Raw genomic sequence first — 18,875 nt, 5'->3', positions numbered from 1 at the left:
CATCTACTGCAGGCAGGATACCTGGCTGGCTGAATGTCGCTGAGAAGCTCACAGAGACCGCCATAAGCAACAGTTTAACAGAATGCCACAGACTAATCAACCAAACTTTTTGGGTTGGGTTCTCTTTTATAGTCTGCAGGCATTAAATGAAAGAAGTCAGTGTTCCAGCAGAAGGAGACAACGTTTCAGAAAAGGCATTGTAGCAGACCAAAAAAGAAATTTTAAGCGCAGCAGAGTAACCAGCGCACATACCTGTTAGCTCAGGTGAGTTTAAAAGGCTGCTGTTGATAACAAGGGCATTTGCTAAATAGATGGTGTGTGTGCAACAATATACTGAAAGGTCAATTATATTGTGCAGCTTATCTCACCACCTGTAGTTATTTAGGTGAAAGCTCCAAAATGCTTGCCTAATATGTCTGTTTATCCAAAAGGAAGTAAAAAGGGAGAGCTAGAAAGATAGCATTGCATCACATTACATGGCAATGCAATGCACAGTTGCTGAAGTTGAACCAAAATGAGCTTGTAATCTGGCTTCTGCAACTTTGAACATGAAAAATCCAATGAGGAGAAGAAAAGCAAAGCCAAAGAGTCCATCCCCAAATCCGACAAACAAGCAAAATGAACAAAAAACATTGAATTCAATTCTTTCTGATTTTAGAAACTGCATTAAAGAAGGGGTGCACCGGTCCTGGAGATACTGCAATACCAGGTCAATGCGTGGAGTGGACAGAGCAAGCTCTTTTTCCATCTCCCTGTTCTAAAAATCCATTTAATATATGGTCCCCAGATAGGGGACGTATCAGATATTAAACTGATAAGAACAGATACTACACTTGATCTTCGCCAAAAGGTCGAGAAGCGATAACCAGAATTGGTTTCAAACTACGGAGCCACCCAAGGATCCTAAAAAGTCCATTTGTGGAGATGAGCTCCTGGACTCCCGTTAAGAAGACATGTTGTCAACCTCTAGATCCCTTACATGCCTGCACTTTTCGGCTTGCTGCTGCTGCAATCCACGCGTTTTAGATCTGCATAACTCCACCTCTTTAAACACAGCACCTTCACCCCCTGCTGTTCCCACCCGCCTCAACACCGTTGGAAGGGAGGAGAACCAATTAAGGCGGGGGGTGGGGTGGAACGAGCAGCTGTCTACCCTTAGCAGGAGGGCTCCTGATTACATACCTCTCCTGCTGCTGCTGCTGCTGGCTGTCCAGCAGCAGACTGAAGGTGGCTGCTGCTGTGCACAGGTATATAAAGGCTCAGAGCCTATTATGACACGCGCAGCCAGCGTTCCATTGCCACATTCCATCTACTGCAGGCAGGATACCTGGCTGGCTGAATGTCGCTGAGAAGCTCACAGAGACCGCCATAAGCAACAGTTTAACAGAATGCCACAGACTAATCAACCAAACTTTTTGGGTTGGGTTCTCTTTTATAGTCTGCAGGCATTAAATGAAAGAAGTCAGTGTTCCAGCAGAAGGAGACAACGTTTCAGAAAAGGCATTGTAGCAAACCAAAAAAGAAATTTTAAGCGCAGCAGAGTAACCAGCGCACATACCTGTTAGCTCAGGTGAGTTTAAAAGGCTGCTGTTGATAACAAGGGCATTTGCTAAATAGATGGTGTGTGTGCAACAATATACTGAAAGGTCAATTATATTGTGCAGCTTATCTCACCACCTGTAGTTATTTAGGTGAAAGCTCCAAAATGCTTGCCTAATATGTCTGTTTATCCAAAAGGAAGTAAAAAGGGAGAGCTAGAAAGATAGCATTGCATCACATTACATGGCAATGCAATGCACAGTTGCTGAAGTTGAACCAAAATGAGCTTGTAATCTGGCTTCTGCAACTTTGAACATGAAAAATCCAATGAGGAGAAGAAAAGCAGAGCCAAAGAGTCCAATCCCAAAATCCGACAAACAAGCAAAATGAACAAAAAACATTGAATTCAATTCTTTCTGATTTTAGAAACTGCATTAAAGAAGGGGTGCACCGGTCCTGGAGATACTGCAATACCAGGTCAATGCGTGGAGTGGACAGAGCAAGCTCTTTTTCCATCTCCCTGTTCTAAAAATCCATTTAATATATGGTCCCCAGATAGGGGACGTATCAGATATTAAACTGATAAGAACAGATACTACACTTGATCTTAGCCAAAAGGCCGAGAAGCGATAACCAGAATTGGTTTCAAACTACGGAGCCACCCAAGGATCCTAAAAAGTTCATTTGTGGAGATGAGCTCCTGGACTCCCGTTAAGAAGACATGTTGTCAACCTCTAGATCCCTTACATGCCTGCACTTTTCGGCTTGCTGCTGCTGCAATCCACGCGTTTTAGATCTGCATAACTCCACCTCTTTAAACACAGCACCTTCACCCCCTGCTGTTCCCACCCGCCTCAACACCGTTGGAAGGGAGGAGAACCAATTAAGGCGGGGGGTGGGGTGGAACGAGCAGCTGTCTACCCTTAGCAGGAGGGCTCCTGATTACATACCTCTCCTGCTGCTGCTGCTGGCTGTCCAGCAGCAGACTGAAGGTGGCTGCTGCTGTGCACAGGTATATAAAGGCTCAGAGCCTATTATGACACGCGCAGCCAGCGTTCCATTGCCACATTCCATCTACTGCAGGCAGGATACCTGGCTGGCTGAATGTCGCTGAGAAGCTCACAGAGACCGCCATAAGCAACAGTTTAACAGAATGCCACAGACTAATCAACCAAACTTTTTGGGTTGGGTTCTCTTTTATAGTCTGCAGGCATTAAATGAAAGAAGTCAGTGTTCCAGCAGAAGGAGACAACGTTTCAGAAAAGGCATTGTAGCACACCAAAAAAGAAATTTTAAGCGCAGCAGAGTAACCAGCGCACATACCTGTTAGCTCAGGTGAGTTTAAAAGGCTGCTGTTGATAACAAGGGCATTTGCTAAATAGATGGTGTGTGTGCAACAATATACTGAAAGGTCAATTATATTGTGCAGCTTATCTCACCACCTGTAGTTATTTAGGTGAAAGCTCCAAAATGCTTGCCTAATATGTCTGTTTATCCAAAAGGAAGTAAAAAGGGAGAGCTAGAAAGATAGCATTGCATCACATTACATGGCAATGCAATGCACAGTTGCTGAAGTTGAACCAAAATGAGCTTGTAATCTGGCTTCTGCAACTTTGAACATGAAAAATCCAATGAGGAGAAGAAAAGCAGAGCCAAAGAGTCCATCCCAAAATCCGACAAACAAGCAAAATGAACAAAAAACATTGAATTCAATTCTTTCTGATTTTAGAAACTGCATTAAAGAAGGGGTGCACCGGTCCTGGAGATACTGCAATACCAGGTCAATGCGTGGAGTGGACAGAGCAAGCTCTTTTTCCATCTCCCTGTTCTAAAAATCCATTTAATATATGGTCCCCAGATAGGGGACGTATCAGATATTAAACTGATAAGAACAGATACTACACTTGATCTTAGCCAAAAGGCCGAGAAGCGATAACCAGAATTGGTTTCAAACTACGGAGCCACCCAAGGATCCTAAAAAGTCCATTTGTGGAGATGAGCTCCTAGACTCCCGTTAAGAAGACATGTTGTCAACCTCTAGATCCCTTACATGCCTGCACTTTTCGGCTTGCTGCTGCTGCAATCCACGCGTTTTAGATCTGCATAACTCCACCTCTTTAAACACAGCACCTTCACCCCCTGCTGTTCCCACCCGCCTCAACACCGTTGGAAGGGAGGAGAACCAATTAAGGCGGGGGGTGGGGTGGAACGAGCAGCTGTCTACCCTTAGCAGGAGGGCTCCTGATTACATACCTCTCCTGCTGCTGCTGCTGCTGGCTGTCCAGCAGCAGACTGAAGGTGGCTGCTGCTGTGCACAGGTATATAAAGGCTCAGAGCCTATTATGACACGCGCAGCCAGCGTTCCATTGCCACATTCCATCTACTGCAGGCAGGATACCTGGCTGGCTGAATGTCGCTGAGAAGCTCACAGAGACCGCCATAAGCAACAGTTTAACAGAATGCCACAGACTAATCAACCAAACTTTTTGGGTTGGGTTCTCTTTTATAGTCTGCAGGCATTAAATGAAAGAAGTCAGTGTTCCAGCAGAAGGAGACAACGTTTCAGAAAAGGCATTGTAGCAAACCAAAAAAGAAATTTTAAGCGCAGCAGAGTAACCAGCGCACATACCTGTTAGCTCAGGTGAGTTTAAAAGGCTGCTGTTGATAACAAGGGCATTTGCTAAATAGATGGTGTGTGTGCAACAATATACTGAAAGGTCAATTATATTGTGCAGCTTATCTCACCACCTGTAGTTATTTAGGTGAAAGCTCCAAAATGCTTGCCTAATATGTCTGTTTATCCAAAAGGAAGTAAAAAGGGAGAGCTAGAAAGATAGCATTGCATCACATTACATGGCAATGCAATGCACAGTTGCTGAAGTTGAACCAAAATGAGCTTGTAATCTGGCTTCTGCAACTTTGAACATGAAAAATCCAATGAGGAGAAGAAAAGCAGAGCCAAAGAGTCCATCCCAAAATCCGACAAACAAGCAAAATGAACAAAAAACATTGAATTCAATTCTTTCTGATTTTAGAAACTGCATTAAAGAAGGGGTGCACCGGTCCTGGAGATACTGCAATACCAGGTCAATGCGTGGAGTGGACAGAGCAAGCTCTTTTTCCATCTCCCTGTTCTAAAAATCCATTTAATATATGGTCCCCAGATAGGGGACGTATCAGATATTAAACTGATAAGAACAGATACTACACTTGATCTTAGCCAAAAGGCCGAGAAGCGATAACCAGAATTGGTTTCAAACTACGGAGCCACCCAAGGATCCTAAAAAGTCCATTTGTGGAGATGAGCTCCTGGACTCCCGTTAAGAAGACATGTTGTCAACCTCTAGATCCCTTACATGCCTGCACTTTTCGGCTTGCTGCTGCTGCAATCCACGCGTTTTAGATCTGCATAACTCCACCTCTTTAAACACAGCACCTTCACCCCCTGCTGTTCCCACCCGCCTCAACACCGTTGGAAGGGAGGAGAACCAATTAAGGCGGGGGGTGGGGTGGAACGAGCAGCTGTCTACCCTTAGCAGGAGGTCTCCTGATTACATACCTCTCCTGCTGCTGCTGCTGCTGGCTGTCCAGCAGCAGACTGAAGGTGGCTGCTGCTGTGCACAGGTATATAAAGGCTCAGAGCCTATTATGACACGCGCAGCCAGCGTTCCATTGCCACATTCCATCTACTGCAGGCAGGATACCTGGCTGGCTGAATGTCGCTGAGAAGCTCACAGAGACCGCCATAAGCAACAGTTTAACAGAATGCCACAGACTAATCAACCAAACTTTTTGGGTTGGGTTCTCTTTTATAGTCTGCAGGCATTAAATGAAAGAAGTCAGTGTTCCAGCAGAAGGAGACAACGTTTCAGAAAAGGCATTGTAGCAAACCAAAAAAGAAATTTTAAGCGCAGCAGAGTAACCAGCGCACATACCTGTTAGCTCAGGTGAGTTTAAAAGGCTGCTGTTGATAACAAGGGCATTTGCTAAATAGATGGTGTGTGTGCAACAATATACTGAAAGGTCAATTATATTGTGCAGCTTATCTCACCACCTGTAGTTATTTAGGTGAAAGCTCCAAAATGCTTGCCTAATATGTCTGTTTATCCAAAAGGAAGTAAAAAGGGAGAGCTAGAAAGATAGCATTGCATCACATTACATGGCAATGCAATGCACAGTTGCTGAAGTTGAACCAAAATGAGCTTGTAATCTGGCTTCTGCAACTTTGAACATGAAAAATCCAATGAGGAGAAGAAAAGCAGAGCCAAAGAGTCCATCCCAAAATCCGACAAACAAGCAAAATGAACAAAAAACATTGAATTCAATTCTTTCTGATTTTAGAAACTGCATTAAAGAAGGGGTGCACCGGTCCTGGAGATACTGCAATACCAGGTCAATGCGTGGAGTGGACAGAGCAAGCTCTTTTTCCATCTCCCTGTTCTAAAAATCCATTTAATATATGGTCCCCAGATAGGGGACGTATCAGATATTAAACTGATAAGAACAGATACTACACTTGATCTTAGCCAAAAGGCCGAGAAGCGATAACCAGAATTGGTTTCAAACTACGGAGCCACCCAAGGATCCTAAAAAGTCCATTTGTGGAGATGAGCTCCTGGACTCCCGTTAAGAAGACATGTTGTCAACCTCTAGATCCCTTACATGCCTGCACTTTTCGGCTTGCTGCTGCTGCAATCCACGCGTTTTAGATCTGCATAACTCCACCTCTTTAAACACAGCACCTTCACCCCCTGCTGTTCCCACCCGCCTCAACACCGTTGGAAGGGAGGAGAACCAATTAAGGCGGGGGGTGGGGTGGAACGAGCAGCTGTCTACCCTTAGCAGGAGGGCTCCTGATTACATACCTCTCCTGCTGCTGCTGCTGCTGGCTGTCCAGCAGCAGACTGAAGGTGGCTGCTGCTGTGCACAGGTATATAAAGGCTCAGAGCCTATTATGACACGCGCAGCCAGCGTTCCATTGCCACATTCCATCTACTGCAGGCAGGATACCTGGCTGGCTGAATGTCGCTGAGAAGCTCACAGAGACCGCCATAAGCAACAGTTTAACAGAATGCCACAGACTAATCAACCAAACTTTTTGGGTTGGGTTCTCTTTTATAGTCTGCAGGCATTAAATGAAAGAAGTCAGTGTTCCAGCAGAAGGAGACAACGTTTCAGAAAAGGCATTGTAGCAAACCAAAAAAGAAATTTTAAGCGCAGCAGAGTAACCAGCGCACATACCTGTTAGCTCAGGTGAGTTTAAAAGGCTGCTGTTGATAACAAGGGCATTTGCTAAATAGATGGTGTGTGTGCAACAATATACTGAAAGGTCAATTATATTGTGCAGCTTATCTCACCACCTGTAGTTATTTAGGTGAAAGCTCCAAAATGCTTGCCTAATATGTCTGTTTATCCAAAAGGAAGTAAAAAGGGAGAGCTAGAAAGATAGCATTGCATCACATTACATGGCAATGCAATGCACAGTTGCTGAAGTTGAACCAAAATGAGCTTGTAATCTGGCTTCTGCAACTTTGAACATGAAAAATCCAATGAGGAGAAGAAAAGCAGAGCCAAAGAGTCCATCCCAAAATCCGACAAACAAGCAAAATGAACAAAAAACATTGAATTCAATTCTTTCTGATTTTAGAAACTGCATTAAAGAAGGGGTGCATCGGTCCTGGAGATACTGCAATACCAGGTCAATGCGTGGAGTGGACAGAGCAAGCTCTTTTTCCATCTCCCTGTTCTAAAAATCCATTTAATATATGGTCCCCAGATAGGGGACGTATCAGATATTAAACTGATAAGAACAGATACTACACTTGATCTTAGCCAAAAGGCCGAGAAGCGATAACCAGAATTGGTTTCAAACTACGGAGCCACCCAAGGATCCTAAAAAGTCCATTTGTGGAGATGAGCTCCTGGACTCCCGTTAAGAAGACATGTTGTCAACCTCTAGATCCCTTACATGCCTGCACTTTTCGGCTTGCTGCTGCTGCAATCCACGCGTTTTAGATCTGCATAACTCCACCTCTTTAAACACAGCACCTTCACCCCCTGCTGTTCCCACCCGCCTCAACACCGTTGGAAGGGAGGAGAACCAATTAAGGCGGGGGGTGGGGTGGAACGAGCAGCTGTCTACCCTTAGCAGGAGGGCTCCTGATTACATACCTCTCCTGCTGCTGCTGCTGCTGGCTGTCCAGCAGCAGACTGAAGGTGGCTGCTGCTGTGCACAGGTATATAAAGGCTCAGAGCCTATTATGACACGCGCAGCCAGCGTTCCATTGCCACATTCCATCTACTGCAGGCAGGATACCTGGCTGGCTGAATGTCGCTGAGAAGCTCACAGAGACCGCCATAAGCAACAGTTTAACAGAATGCCACAGACTAATCAACCAAACTTTTTGGGTTGGGTTCTCTTTTATAGTCTGCAGGCATTAAATGAAAGAAGTCAGTGTTCCAGCTGAAGGAGACAACGTTTCAGAAAAGGCATTGTAGCAAACCAAAAAAGAAATTTTAAGCGCAGCAGAGTAACCAGCGCACATACCTGTTAGCTCAGGTGAGTTTAAAAGGCTGCTGTTGATAACAAGGGCATTTGCTAAATAGATGGTGTGTGTGCAACAATATACTGAAAGGTCAATTATATTGTGCAGCTTATCTCACCACCTGTAGTTATTTAGGTGAAAGCTCCAAAATGCTTGCCTAATATGTCTGTTTATCCAAAAGGAAGTATAAAGGGAGAGCTAGAAAGATAGCATTGCATCACATTACATGGCAATGCAATGCACAGTTGCTGAAGTTGAACCAAAATGAGCTTGTAATCTGGCTTCTGCAACTTTGAACATGAAAAATCCAATGAGGAGAAGAAAAGCAGAGCCAAAGAGTCCATCCCAAAATCCGACAAACAAGCAAAATGAACAAAAAACATTGAATTCAATTCTTTCTGATTTTAGAAACTGCATTAAAGAAGGGGTGCACCGGTCCTGGAGATACTGCAATACCAGGTCAATGCATGGAGTGGACAGAGCAAGCTCTTTTTCCATCTCCCTGTTCTAAAAATCCATTTAATATATGGTCCCCAGATAGGGGACGTATCAGATATTAAACTGATAAGAACAGATACTACACTTGATCTTAGCCAAAAGGCCGAGAAGCGATAACCAGAATTGGTTTCAAACTACGGAGCCACCCAAGGATCCTAAAAAGTCCATTTGTGGAGATGAGCTCCTGGACTCCCGTTAAGAAGACATGTTGTCAACCTCTAGATCCCTTACATGCCTGCACTTTTCGGCTTGCTGCTGCTGCAATCCACGCGTTTTAGATCTGCATAACTCCACCTCTTTAAACACAGCACCTTCACCCCCTGCTGTTCCCACCCGCCTCAACACCGTTGGAAGGGAGGAGAACCAATTAAGGCGGGGGGTGGGGTGGAACGAGCAGCTGTCTACCCTTAGCAGGAGGGCTCCTGATTACATACCTCTCCTGCTGCTGCTGCTGCTGGCTGTCCAGCAGCAGACTGAAGGTGGCTGCTGCTGTGCACAGGTATATAAAGGCTCAGAGCCTATTATGACACGCGCAGCCAGCGTTCCATTGCCACATTCCATCTACTGCAGGCAGGATACCTGGCTGGCTGAATGTCGCTGAGAAGCTCACAGAGACCGCCATAAGCAACAGTTTAACAGAATGCCACAGACTAATCAACCAAACTTTTTGGGTTGGGTTCTCTTTTATAGTCTGCAGGCATTAAATGAAAGAAGTCAGTGTTCCAGCAGAAGGAGACAACGTTTCAGAAAAGGCATTGTAGCAAACCAAAAAAGAAATTTTAAGCGCAGCAGAGTAACCAGCTCACATACCTGTTAGCTCAGGTGAGTTTAAAAGGCTGCTGTTGATAACAAGGGCATTTGCTAAATAGATGGTGTGTGTGCAACAATATACTGAAAGGTCAATTATATTGTGCAGCTTATCTCACCACCTGTAGTTATTTAGGTGAAAGCTCCAAAATGCTTGCCTAATATGTCTGTTTATCCAAAAGGAAGTAAAAAGGGAGAGCTAGAAAGATAGCATTGCATCACATTACATGGCAATGCAATGCACAGTTGCTGAAGTTGAACCAAAATGAGCTTGTAATCTGGCTTCTGCAACTTTGAACATGAAAAATCCAATGAGGAGAAGAAAAGCAGAGCCAAAGAGTCCATCCCAAAATCCGACAAACAAGCAAAATGAACAAAAAACATTGAATTCAATTCTTTCTGATTTTAGAAACTGCATTAAAGAAGGGGTGCACCGGTCCTGGAGATACTGCAATACCAGGTCAATGCGTGGAGTGGACAGAGCAAGCTCTTTTTCCATCTCCCTGTTCTAAAAATCCATTTAATATATGGTCCCCAGATAGGGGACGTATCAGATATTAAACTGATAAGAACAGATACTACACTTGATCTTAGCCAAAAGGCCGAGAAGCGATAACCAGAATTGGTTTCAAACTACGGAGCCACCCAAGGATCCTAAAAAGTCCATTTGTGGAGATGAGCTCCTGGACTCCCGTTAAGAAGACATGTTGTCAACCTCTAGATCCCTTACATGCCTGCACTTTTCGGCTTGCTGCTGCTGCAATCCACGCGTTTTAGATCTGCATAACTCCACCTCTTTAAACACAGCACCTTCACCCCCTGCTGTTCCCACCCGCCTCAACACCGTTGGAAGGGAGGAGAACCAATTAAGGCGGGGGGTGGGGTGGAACGAGCAGCTGTCTACCCTTAGCAGGAGGGCTCTTGATTACATACCTCTCCTGCTGCTGCTGCTGCTGGCTGTCCAGCAGCAGACTGAAGGTGGCTGCTGCTGTGCACAGGTATATAAAGGCTCAGAGCCTATTATGACACGCGCAGCCAGCGTTCCATTGCCACATTCCATCTACTGCAGGCAGGATACCTGGCTGGCTGAATGTCGCTGAGAAGCTCACAGAGACCGCCATAAGCAACAGTTTAACAGAATGCCACAGACTAATCAACCAAACTTTTTGGGTTGGGTTCTCTTTTATAGTCTGCAGGCATTAAATGAAAGAAGTCAGTGTTCCAGCAGAAGGAGACAACGTTTCAGAAAAGGCATTGTAGCAAACCAAAAAAGAAATTTTAAGCGCAGCAGAGTAACCAGCGCACATACCTGTTAGCTCAGGTGAGTTTAAAAGGCTGCTGTTGATAACAAGGGCATTTGCTAAATAGATGGTGTGTGTGCAACAATATACTGAAAGGTCAATTATATTGTGCAGCTTATCTCACCACCTGTAGTTATTTAGGTGAAAGCTCCAAAATGCTTGCCTAATATGTCTGTTTATCCAAAAGGAAGTAAAAAGGGAGAGCTAGAAAGATAGCATTGCATCACATTACATGGCAATGCAATGCACAGTTGCTGAAGTTGAACCAAAATGAGCTTGTAATCTGGCTTCTGCAACTTTGAACATGAAAAATCCAATGAGGAGAAGAAAAGCAGAGCCAAAGAGTCCATCCCAAAATCCGACAAACAAGCAAAATGAACAAAAAACATTGAATTCAATTCTTTCTGATTTTAGAAACTGCATTAAAGAAGGGGTGCACCGGTCCTGGAGATACTGCAATACCAGGTCAATGCGTGGAGTGGACAGAGCAAGCTCTTTTTCCATCTCCCTGTTCTAAAAATCCATTTAATATATGGTCCCCAGATAGGGGACGTATCAGATATTAAACTGATAAGAACAGATACTACACTTGATCTTAGCCAAAAGGCCGAGAAGCGATAACCAGAATTGGTTTCAAACTACGGAGCCACCCAAGGATCCTAAAAAGTCCATTTGTGGAGATGAGCTCCTGGACTCCCGTTAAGAAGACATGTTGTCAACCTCTAGATCCCTTACATGCCTGCACTTTTCGGCTTGCTGCTGCTGCAATCCACGCGTTTTAGATCTGCATAACTCCACCTCTTTAAACACAGCACCTTCACCCCCTGCTGTTCCCACCCGCCTCAACACCGTTGGAAGGGAGGAGAACCAATTAAGGCGGGGGGTGGGGTGGAACGAGCAGCTGTCTACCCTTAGCAGGAGGGCTCCTGATTACATACCTCTCCTGCTGCTGCTGCTGCTGCTGGCTGTCCAGCAGCAGACTGAAGGTGGCTGCTGCTGTGCACAGGTATATAAAGGCTCAGAGCCTATTATGACACGCGCAGCCAGCGTTCCATTGCCACATTCCATCTACTGCAGGCAGGATACCTGGCTGGCTGAATGTCGCTGAGAAGCTCACAGAGACCGCCATAAGCAACAGTTTAACAGAATGCCACAGACTAATCAACCAAACTTTTTGGGTTGGGTTCTCTTTTATAGTCTGCAGGCATTAAATGAAAGAAGTCAGTGTTCCAGCAGAAGGAGACAACGTTTCAGAAAAGGCATTGTAGCAAACCAAAAAAGAAATTTTAAGCGCAGCAGAGTAACCAGCGCACATACCTGTTAGCTCAGGTGAGTTTAAAAGGCTGCTGTTGATAACAAGGGCATTTGCTAAATAGATGGTGTGTGTGCAACAATATACTGAAAGGTCAATTATATTGTGCAGCTTATCTCACCACCTGTAGTTATTTAGGTGAAAGCTCCAAAATGCTTGCCTAATATGTCTGTTTATCCAAAAGGAAGTAAAAAGGGAGAGCTAGAAAGATAGCATTGCATCACATTACATGGCAATGCAATGCACAGTTGCTGAAGTTGAACCAAAATGAGCTTGTAATCTGGCTTCTGCAAATTTGAACATGAAAAATCCAATGAGGAGAAGAAAAGCAGAGCCAAAGAGTCCATCCCAAAATCCGACAAACAAGCAAAATGAACAAAAAACATTGAATTCAATTCTTTCTGATTTTAGAAACTGCATTAAAGAAGGGGTGCACCGGTCCTGGAGATACTGCAATACCAGGTCAATGCGTGGAGTGGACAGAGCAAGCTCTTTTTCCATCTCCCTGTTCTAAAAATCCATTTAATATATGGTCCCCAGATAGGGGACGTATCAGATATTAAACTGATAAGAACAGATACTACACTTGATCTTAGCCAAAAGGCCGAGAAGCGATAACCAGAATTGGTTTCAAACTACGGAGCCACCCAAGGATCCTAAAAAGTCCATTTGTGGAGATGAGCTCCTGGACTCCCGTTAAGAAGACATGTTGTCAACCTCTAGATCCCTTACATGCCTGCACTTTTCGGCTTGCTGCTGCTGCAATCCACGCGTTTTAGATCTGCATAACTCCACCTCTTTAAACACAGCACCTTCACCCCCTGCTGTTCCCACCCGCCTCAACACCGTTGGAAGGGAGGAGAACCAATTAAGGCGGGGGGTGGGGTGGAACGAGCAGCTGTCTACCCTTAGCAGGAGGGCTCCTGATTACATACCTCTCCTGCTGCTGCTGCTGCTGCTGGCTGTCCAGCAGCAGACTGAAGGTGGCTGCTGCTGTGCACAGGTATATAAAGGCTCAGAGCCTATTATGACATGCGCAGCCAGCGTTCCATTGCCACATTCCATCTACTGCAGGCAGGATACCTGGCTGGCTGAATGTCGCTGAGAAGCTCACAGAGACCGCCATAAGCAACAGTTTAACAGAATGCCACAGACTAATCAACCAAACTTTTTGGGTTGGGTTCTCTTTTATAGTCTGCAGGCATTAAATGAAAGAAGTCAGTGTTCCAGCAGAAGGAGACAACGTTTCAGAAAAGGCATTGTAGCAAACCAAAAAAGAAATTTTAAGCGCAGCAGAGTAACCAGCGCACATACCTGTTAGCTCAGGTGAGTTTAAAAGGCTGCTGTTGATAACAAGGGCATTTGCTAAATAGATGGTGTGTGTGCAACAATATACTGAAAGGTCAATTATATTGTGCAGCTTATCTCACCACCTGTAGTTATTTAGGTGAAAGCTCCAAAATGCTTGCCTAATATGTCTGTTTATCCAAAAGGAAGTAAAAAGGGAGAGCTAGAAAGATAGCATTGCATCACATTACATGGTAATGCAATGCACAGTTGCTGAAGTTGAACCAAAATGAGCTTGTAATCTGGCTTCTGCAACTTTGAACATGAAAAATCCAATGAGGAGAAGAAAAGCAGAGCCAAAGAGTCCATCCCAAAATCCGACAAACAAGCAAAATGAACAAAAAACATTGAATTCAATTCTTTCTGATTTTAGAAACTGCATTAAAGAAGGGGTGCACCGGTCCTGGAGATACTGCAATACCAGGTCAATGCGTGGAGTGGACAGAGCAAGCTCTTTTTCCATCTCCCTGTTCTAAAAATCCATTTAATATATGGTCCCCAGATAGGGGACGTATCAGATATTAAACTGATAAGAACAGATACTACACTTGATCTTAGCCAAAAGGCCGAGAAGCGATAACCAGAATTGGTTTCAAACTACGGAGCCACCCAAGGATCCTAAAAAGTCCATTTGTGGAGATGAGCTCCTGGACTCCCGTTAAGAAGACATGTTGTCAACCTCTAGATCCCTTACATGCCTGCACTTTTCGGCTTGCTGCTGCTGCAATCCACGCGTTTTAGATCTGCATAACTCCACCTCTTTAAACACAGCACCTTCACCCCCTGCTGTTCCCACCCGCCTCAACACCGTTGGAAGGGAGGAGAACCAATTAAGGCGGGGGGTGGGGTGGAACGAGCAGCTGTCTACCCTTAGCAGGAGGGCTCCTGATTACATACCTCTCCTGCTGCTGCTGCTGCTGGCTGTCCAGCAGCAGACTGAAGGTGGCTGCTGCTGTGCACAGGTATATAAAGGCTCAGAGCCTATTATGACACGCGCAGCCAGCGTTCCATTGCCACATTCCATCTACTGCAGGCAGGATACCTGGCTGGCTGAATGTCGCTGAGAAGCTCACAGAGACCGCCATAAGCAACAGTTTAACAGAATGCCACAGACTAATCAACCAAACTTTTTGGGTTGGGTTCTCTTTTATAGTCTGCAGGCATTAAATGAAAGAAGTCAGTGTTCCAGCAGAAGGAGACAACGTTTCAGAAAAGGCATTGTAGCAAACCAAAAAAGAAATTTTAAGCGCAGCAGAGTAACCAGCGCACATACCTGTTAGCTCAGGTGAGTTTAAAAGGCTGCTGTTGATAACAAGGGCATTTGCTAAATAGATGGTGTGTGTGCAACAATATACTGAAAGGTCAATTATATTGTGCAGCTTATCTCACCACCTGTAGTTATTTAGGTGAAAGCTCCAAAATGCTTGCCTAATATGTCTGTTTATCCAAAAGGAAGTAAAAAGGGAGAGCTAGAAAGATAGCATTGCATCACATTACATGGCAATGCAATGCACAGTTGCTGAAGTTGAACCAAAATGAGCTTGTAATCTGGCTTCTGCAACTTTGAACATGAAAAATCCAATGAGGAGAAGAAAAGCAGAGCCAAAGAGTCCATCCCAAAATCCGACAAACAAGCAAAATGAACAAAAAACATTGAATTCAATTCTTTCTGATTTTAGAAACTGCATTAAAGAAGGGGTGCACCGGTCCTGGAGATACTGCAATACCAGGTCAATGCGTGGAGTGGACAGAGCAAGCTCTTTTTCCATCTCCCTGTTCTAAAAATCCATTTAATATATGGTCCCCAGATAGGGGACGTATCAGATATTAAACTGATAAGAACAGATACTACACTTGATCTTAGCCAAAAGGCCGAGAAGCGATAACCAGAATTGGTTTCAAACTACGGAGCCACCCAAGGATCCTAAAAAGTCCATTTGTGGAGATGAGCTCCTGGACTCCCGTTAAGAAGACATGTTGTCAACCTCTAGATCCCTTACATGCCTGCACTTTTCGGCTTGCTGCTGCTGCAATCCACGCGTTTTAGATCTGCATAACTCCACCTCTTTAAACACAGCACCTTCACCCCCTGCTGTTCCCACCCGCCTCAACACCGTTGGAAGGGAGGAGAACCAATTAAGGCGGGGGGTGGGGTGGAACGAGCAGCTGTCTACCCTTAGCAGGAGGGCTCCTGATTACATACCTCTCCTGCTGCTGCTGCTGCTGGCTGTCCAGCAGCAGACTGAAGGTGGCTGCTGCTGTGCACAGGTATATAAAGGCTCAGAGCCTATTATGACACGCGCAGCCAGCGTTCCATTGCCACATTCCATCTACTGCAGGCAGGATACCTGGCTGGCTGAATGTCGCTGAGAAGCTCACAGAGACCGCCATAAGCAACAGTTTAACAGAATGCCACAGACTAATCAACCAAACTTTTTGGGTTGGGTTCTCTTTTATAGTCTGCAGGCATTAAATGAAAGAAGTCAGTGTTCCAGCAGAAGGAGACAACGTTTCAGAAAAGGCATTGTAGCAAACCAAAAAAGAAATTTTAAGCGCAGCAGAGTAACCAGCGCACATACCTGTTAGCTCAGGTGAGTTTAAAAGGCTGCTGTTGATAACAAGGGCATTTGCTAAATAGATGGTGTGTGTGCAACAATATACTGAAAGGTCAATTATATTGTGCAGCTTATCTCACCACCTGTAGTTATTTAGGTGAAAGCTCCAAAATGCTTGCCTAATATGTCTGTTTATCCAAAAGGAAGTAAAAAGGGAGAGCTAGAAAGATAGCATTGCATCACATTACATGGCAATGCAATGCACAGTTGCTGAAGTTGAACCAAAATGAGCTTGTAATCTGGCTTCTGCAACTTTGAACATGAAAAATCCAATGAGGAGAAGAAAAGCAGAGCCAAAGAGTCCATCCCAAAATCCGACAAACAAGCAAAATGAACAAAAAACATTGAATTCAATTCTTTCTGATTTTAGAAACTGCATTAAAGAAGGGGTGCACCGGTCCTGGAGATACTGCAATACCAGGTCAATGCGTGGAGTGGACAGAGCAAGCTCTTTTTCCATCTCCCTGTTCTAAAAATCCATTTAATATATGGTCCCCAGATAGGGGACGTATCAGATATTAAACTGATAAGAACAGATACTACACTTGATCTTAGCCAAAAGGCCGAGAAGCGATAACCAGAATTGGTTTCAAACTACGGAGCCACCCAAGGATCCTAAAAAGTCCATTTGTGGAGATGAGCTCCTGGACTCCCGTTAAGAAGACATGTTGTCAACCTCTAGATCCCTTACATGCCTGCACTTTTCGGCTTGCTGCTGCTGCAATCCACGCGTTTTAGATCTGCATAACTCCACCTCTTTAAACACAGCACCTTCACCCCCTGCTGTTCCCACCCGCCTCAACACCGTTGGAAGGGAGGAGAACCAATTAAGGCGGGGGGTGGGGTGGTACGAGCAGCTGTCTACCCTTAGCAGGAGGGCTCCTGATTACATACCTCTCCTGCTGCTGCTGCTGCTGGCTGTCCAGCAGCAGACTGAAGGTGGCTGCTGCTGTGCACAGGTATATAAAGGCTCAGAGCCTATTATGACACGCGCAGCCAGCGTTCCATTGCCATATTCCATCTACTGCAGGCAGGATACCTGGCTGGCTGAATGTCGCTGAGAAGCTCACAGAGACCGCCATAAGCAACAGTTTAACAGAATGCCACAGACTAATCAACCAAACTTTTTGGGTTGGGTTCTCTTTTATAGTCTGCAGGCATTAAATGAAAGAAGTCAGTGTTCCAGCAGAAGGAGACAACGTTTCAGAAAAGGCATTATAGCAAACCAAAAAAGAAATTTTAAGCGCAGCAGAGTAACCAGCGCACATACCTGTTAGCTCAGGTGAGTTTAAAAGGCTGCTGTTGATAACAAGGGCATTTGCTAAATAGATGGTGTGTGTGCAACAATATACTGAAAGGTCAATTATATTGTGCAGCTTATCTCACCACCTGTAGTTATTTAGGTGAAAGCTCCAAAATGCTTGCCTAATATGTCTGTTTATCCAAAAGGAAGTAAAAAGGGAGAGCTAGAAAGATAGCATTGCATCACATTACATGGCAATGCAATGCACAGTTGCTGAAGTTGAACCAAAATGAGCTTGTAATCTGGCTTCTGCAACTTTGAACATGAAAAATCCAATGAGGAGAAGAAAAGCAGAGCCAAAGAGTCCATCCCAAAATCCGACAAACAAGCAAAATGAACAAAAAACATTGAATTCAATTCTTTCTGATTTTAGAAACTGCATTAAAGAAGGGGTGCACCGGTCCTGGAGATACTGCAATACCAGGTCAATGCGTGGAGTGGACAGAGCAAGCTCTTTTTCCATCTCCCTGTTCTAAAAATCCATTTAATATATGGTCCCCAGATAGGGGACGTATCAGATATTAAACTGATAAGAACAGATACTACACTTGATCTTAGCCAAAAGGCCGAGAAGCGATAACCAGAATTGGTTTCAAACTACGGAGCCACCCAAGGATCCTAAAAAGTCCATTTGTGGAGATGAGCTCCTGGACTCCCGTTAAGAAGACATGTTGTCAACCTCTAGATCCCTTACATGCCTGCACTTTTCGGCTTGCTGCTGCTGCAATCCACGCGTTTTAGATCTGCATAACTCCACCTCTTTAAACACAGCACCTTCACCCCCTGCTGTTCCCACCCGCCTCAACACCGTTGGAAGGGAGGAGAACCAATTAAGGCGGGGGGTGGGGTGGAACGAGCAGCTGTCTACCCTTAGCAGGAGGGCTCCTGATTACATACCTCTCCTGCTGCTGCTGCTGCTGCTGGCTGTCCAGCAGCAGACTGAAGGTGGCTGCTGCTGTGCACAGGTATATAAAGGCTCAGAGCCTATTATGACACGCGCAGCCAGCGTTCCATTGCCACATTCCATCTACTGCAGGCAGGATACCTGGCTGGCTGAATGTCGCTGAGAAGCTCACAGAGACCGCCATAAGCAACAGTTTAACAGAATGCCACAGACTAATCAACCAAACTTTTTGGGTTGGGTTCTCTTTTATAGTCTGCAGGCATTAAATGAAAGAAGTCAGTGTTCCAGCAGAAGGAGACAACGTTTCAGAAAAGGCATTGTAGCAAACCAAAAAAGAAATTTTAAGCGCAGCAGAGTAACCAGCGCACATACCTGTTAGCTCAGGTGAGTTTAAAAGGCTGCTGTTGATAACAAGGGCATTTGCTAAATAGATGGTGTGTGTGCAACAATATACTGAAAGGTCAATTATATTGTGCAGCTTATCTCACCACCTGTAGTTATTTAGGTGAAAGCTCCAAAATGCTTGCCTAATATGTCTGTTTATCCAAAAGGAAGTAAAAAGGGAGAGCTAGAAAGATAGCATTGCATCACATTACATGGCAATGCAATGCACAGTTGCTGAAGTTGAACCAAAATGAGCTTGTAATCTGGCTTCTGCAAATTTGAACATGAAAAATCCAATGAGGAGAAGAAAAGCAGAGCCA

At 44.8% G+C, this 18,875-nt stretch overlaps 14 non-coding genes across 14 annotated transcripts; all 14 read right to left on the bottom strand.

The window, feature by feature from the left end:
• Positions 1 to 672: 672 nt before the first annotated feature.
• LOC141216698 (U2 spliceosomal RNA) lies at positions 673 to 863 on the bottom strand. The gene has a single exon (XR_012285721.1). It is a non-coding gene; the product is annotated as a U2 spliceosomal RNA (small nuclear RNA).
• A 1,116-nt stretch (positions 864 to 1,979) lies between these two features.
• On the bottom strand, positions 1,980 to 2,170 carry LOC141215640 (U2 spliceosomal RNA). The gene has a single exon (XR_012284699.1). It is a non-coding gene; the product is annotated as a U2 spliceosomal RNA (small nuclear RNA).
• A 1,112-nt stretch (positions 2,171 to 3,282) lies between these two features.
• LOC141215639 (U2 spliceosomal RNA) lies at positions 3,283 to 3,473 on the bottom strand. Its single transcript, XR_012284698.1, has one exon. It is a non-coding gene; the product is annotated as a U2 spliceosomal RNA (small nuclear RNA).
• A 1,115-nt stretch (positions 3,474 to 4,588) lies between these two features.
• On the bottom strand, positions 4,589 to 4,779 carry LOC141215638 (U2 spliceosomal RNA). Its single transcript, XR_012284697.1, has one exon. It is a non-coding gene; the product is annotated as a U2 spliceosomal RNA (small nuclear RNA).
• A 1,115-nt stretch (positions 4,780 to 5,894) lies between these two features.
• Positions 5,895 to 6,085, bottom strand: LOC141215637 (U2 spliceosomal RNA). The gene has a single exon (XR_012284696.1). It is a non-coding gene; the product is annotated as a U2 spliceosomal RNA (small nuclear RNA).
• Positions 6,086 to 7,200: 1,115 nt separating this feature from the next.
• On the bottom strand, positions 7,201 to 7,391 carry LOC141216290 (U2 spliceosomal RNA). The gene has a single exon (XR_012285330.1). It is a non-coding gene; the product is annotated as a U2 spliceosomal RNA (small nuclear RNA).
• Positions 7,392 to 8,506: 1,115 nt separating this feature from the next.
• Positions 8,507 to 8,697, bottom strand: LOC141216315 (U2 spliceosomal RNA). The gene has a single exon (XR_012285353.1). It is a non-coding gene; the product is annotated as a U2 spliceosomal RNA (small nuclear RNA).
• A 1,115-nt stretch (positions 8,698 to 9,812) lies between these two features.
• LOC141215636 (U2 spliceosomal RNA) lies at positions 9,813 to 10,003 on the bottom strand. The gene has a single exon (XR_012284695.1). It is a non-coding gene; the product is annotated as a U2 spliceosomal RNA (small nuclear RNA).
• Positions 10,004 to 11,118: 1,115 nt separating this feature from the next.
• Positions 11,119 to 11,309, bottom strand: LOC141215635 (U2 spliceosomal RNA). The gene has a single exon (XR_012284694.1). It is a non-coding gene; the product is annotated as a U2 spliceosomal RNA (small nuclear RNA).
• A 1,118-nt stretch (positions 11,310 to 12,427) lies between these two features.
• On the bottom strand, positions 12,428 to 12,618 carry LOC141215634 (U2 spliceosomal RNA). The gene has a single exon (XR_012284693.1). It is a non-coding gene; the product is annotated as a U2 spliceosomal RNA (small nuclear RNA).
• A 1,118-nt stretch (positions 12,619 to 13,736) lies between these two features.
• LOC141215632 (U2 spliceosomal RNA) lies at positions 13,737 to 13,927 on the bottom strand. The gene has a single exon (XR_012284691.1). It is a non-coding gene; the product is annotated as a U2 spliceosomal RNA (small nuclear RNA).
• A 1,115-nt stretch (positions 13,928 to 15,042) lies between these two features.
• On the bottom strand, positions 15,043 to 15,233 carry LOC141215631 (U2 spliceosomal RNA). The gene has a single exon (XR_012284690.1). It is a non-coding gene; the product is annotated as a U2 spliceosomal RNA (small nuclear RNA).
• A 1,115-nt stretch (positions 15,234 to 16,348) lies between these two features.
• Positions 16,349 to 16,539, bottom strand: LOC141215630 (U2 spliceosomal RNA). The gene has a single exon (XR_012284689.1). It is a non-coding gene; the product is annotated as a U2 spliceosomal RNA (small nuclear RNA).
• Positions 16,540 to 17,654: 1,115 nt separating this feature from the next.
• LOC141215628 (U2 spliceosomal RNA) lies at positions 17,655 to 17,845 on the bottom strand. The gene has a single exon (XR_012284688.1). It is a non-coding gene; the product is annotated as a U2 spliceosomal RNA (small nuclear RNA).
• Between the last annotated feature and the right edge of the window lie 1,030 nt (positions 17,846 to 18,875).

Source organism: Phyllobates terribilis, unplaced genomic scaffold (assembly GCF_046119375.1).
Source record: "Phyllobates terribilis strain yellow unplaced genomic scaffold, ASM4611937v1 Scaffold_236__1_contigs__length_3049075, whole genome shotgun sequence".
NCBI classification, from domain to species: domain Eukaryota; kingdom Metazoa; phylum Chordata; class Amphibia; order Anura; family Dendrobatidae; genus Phyllobates; species Phyllobates terribilis.
This window is presented reverse-complemented; position numbering and strand designations above follow the sequence as displayed.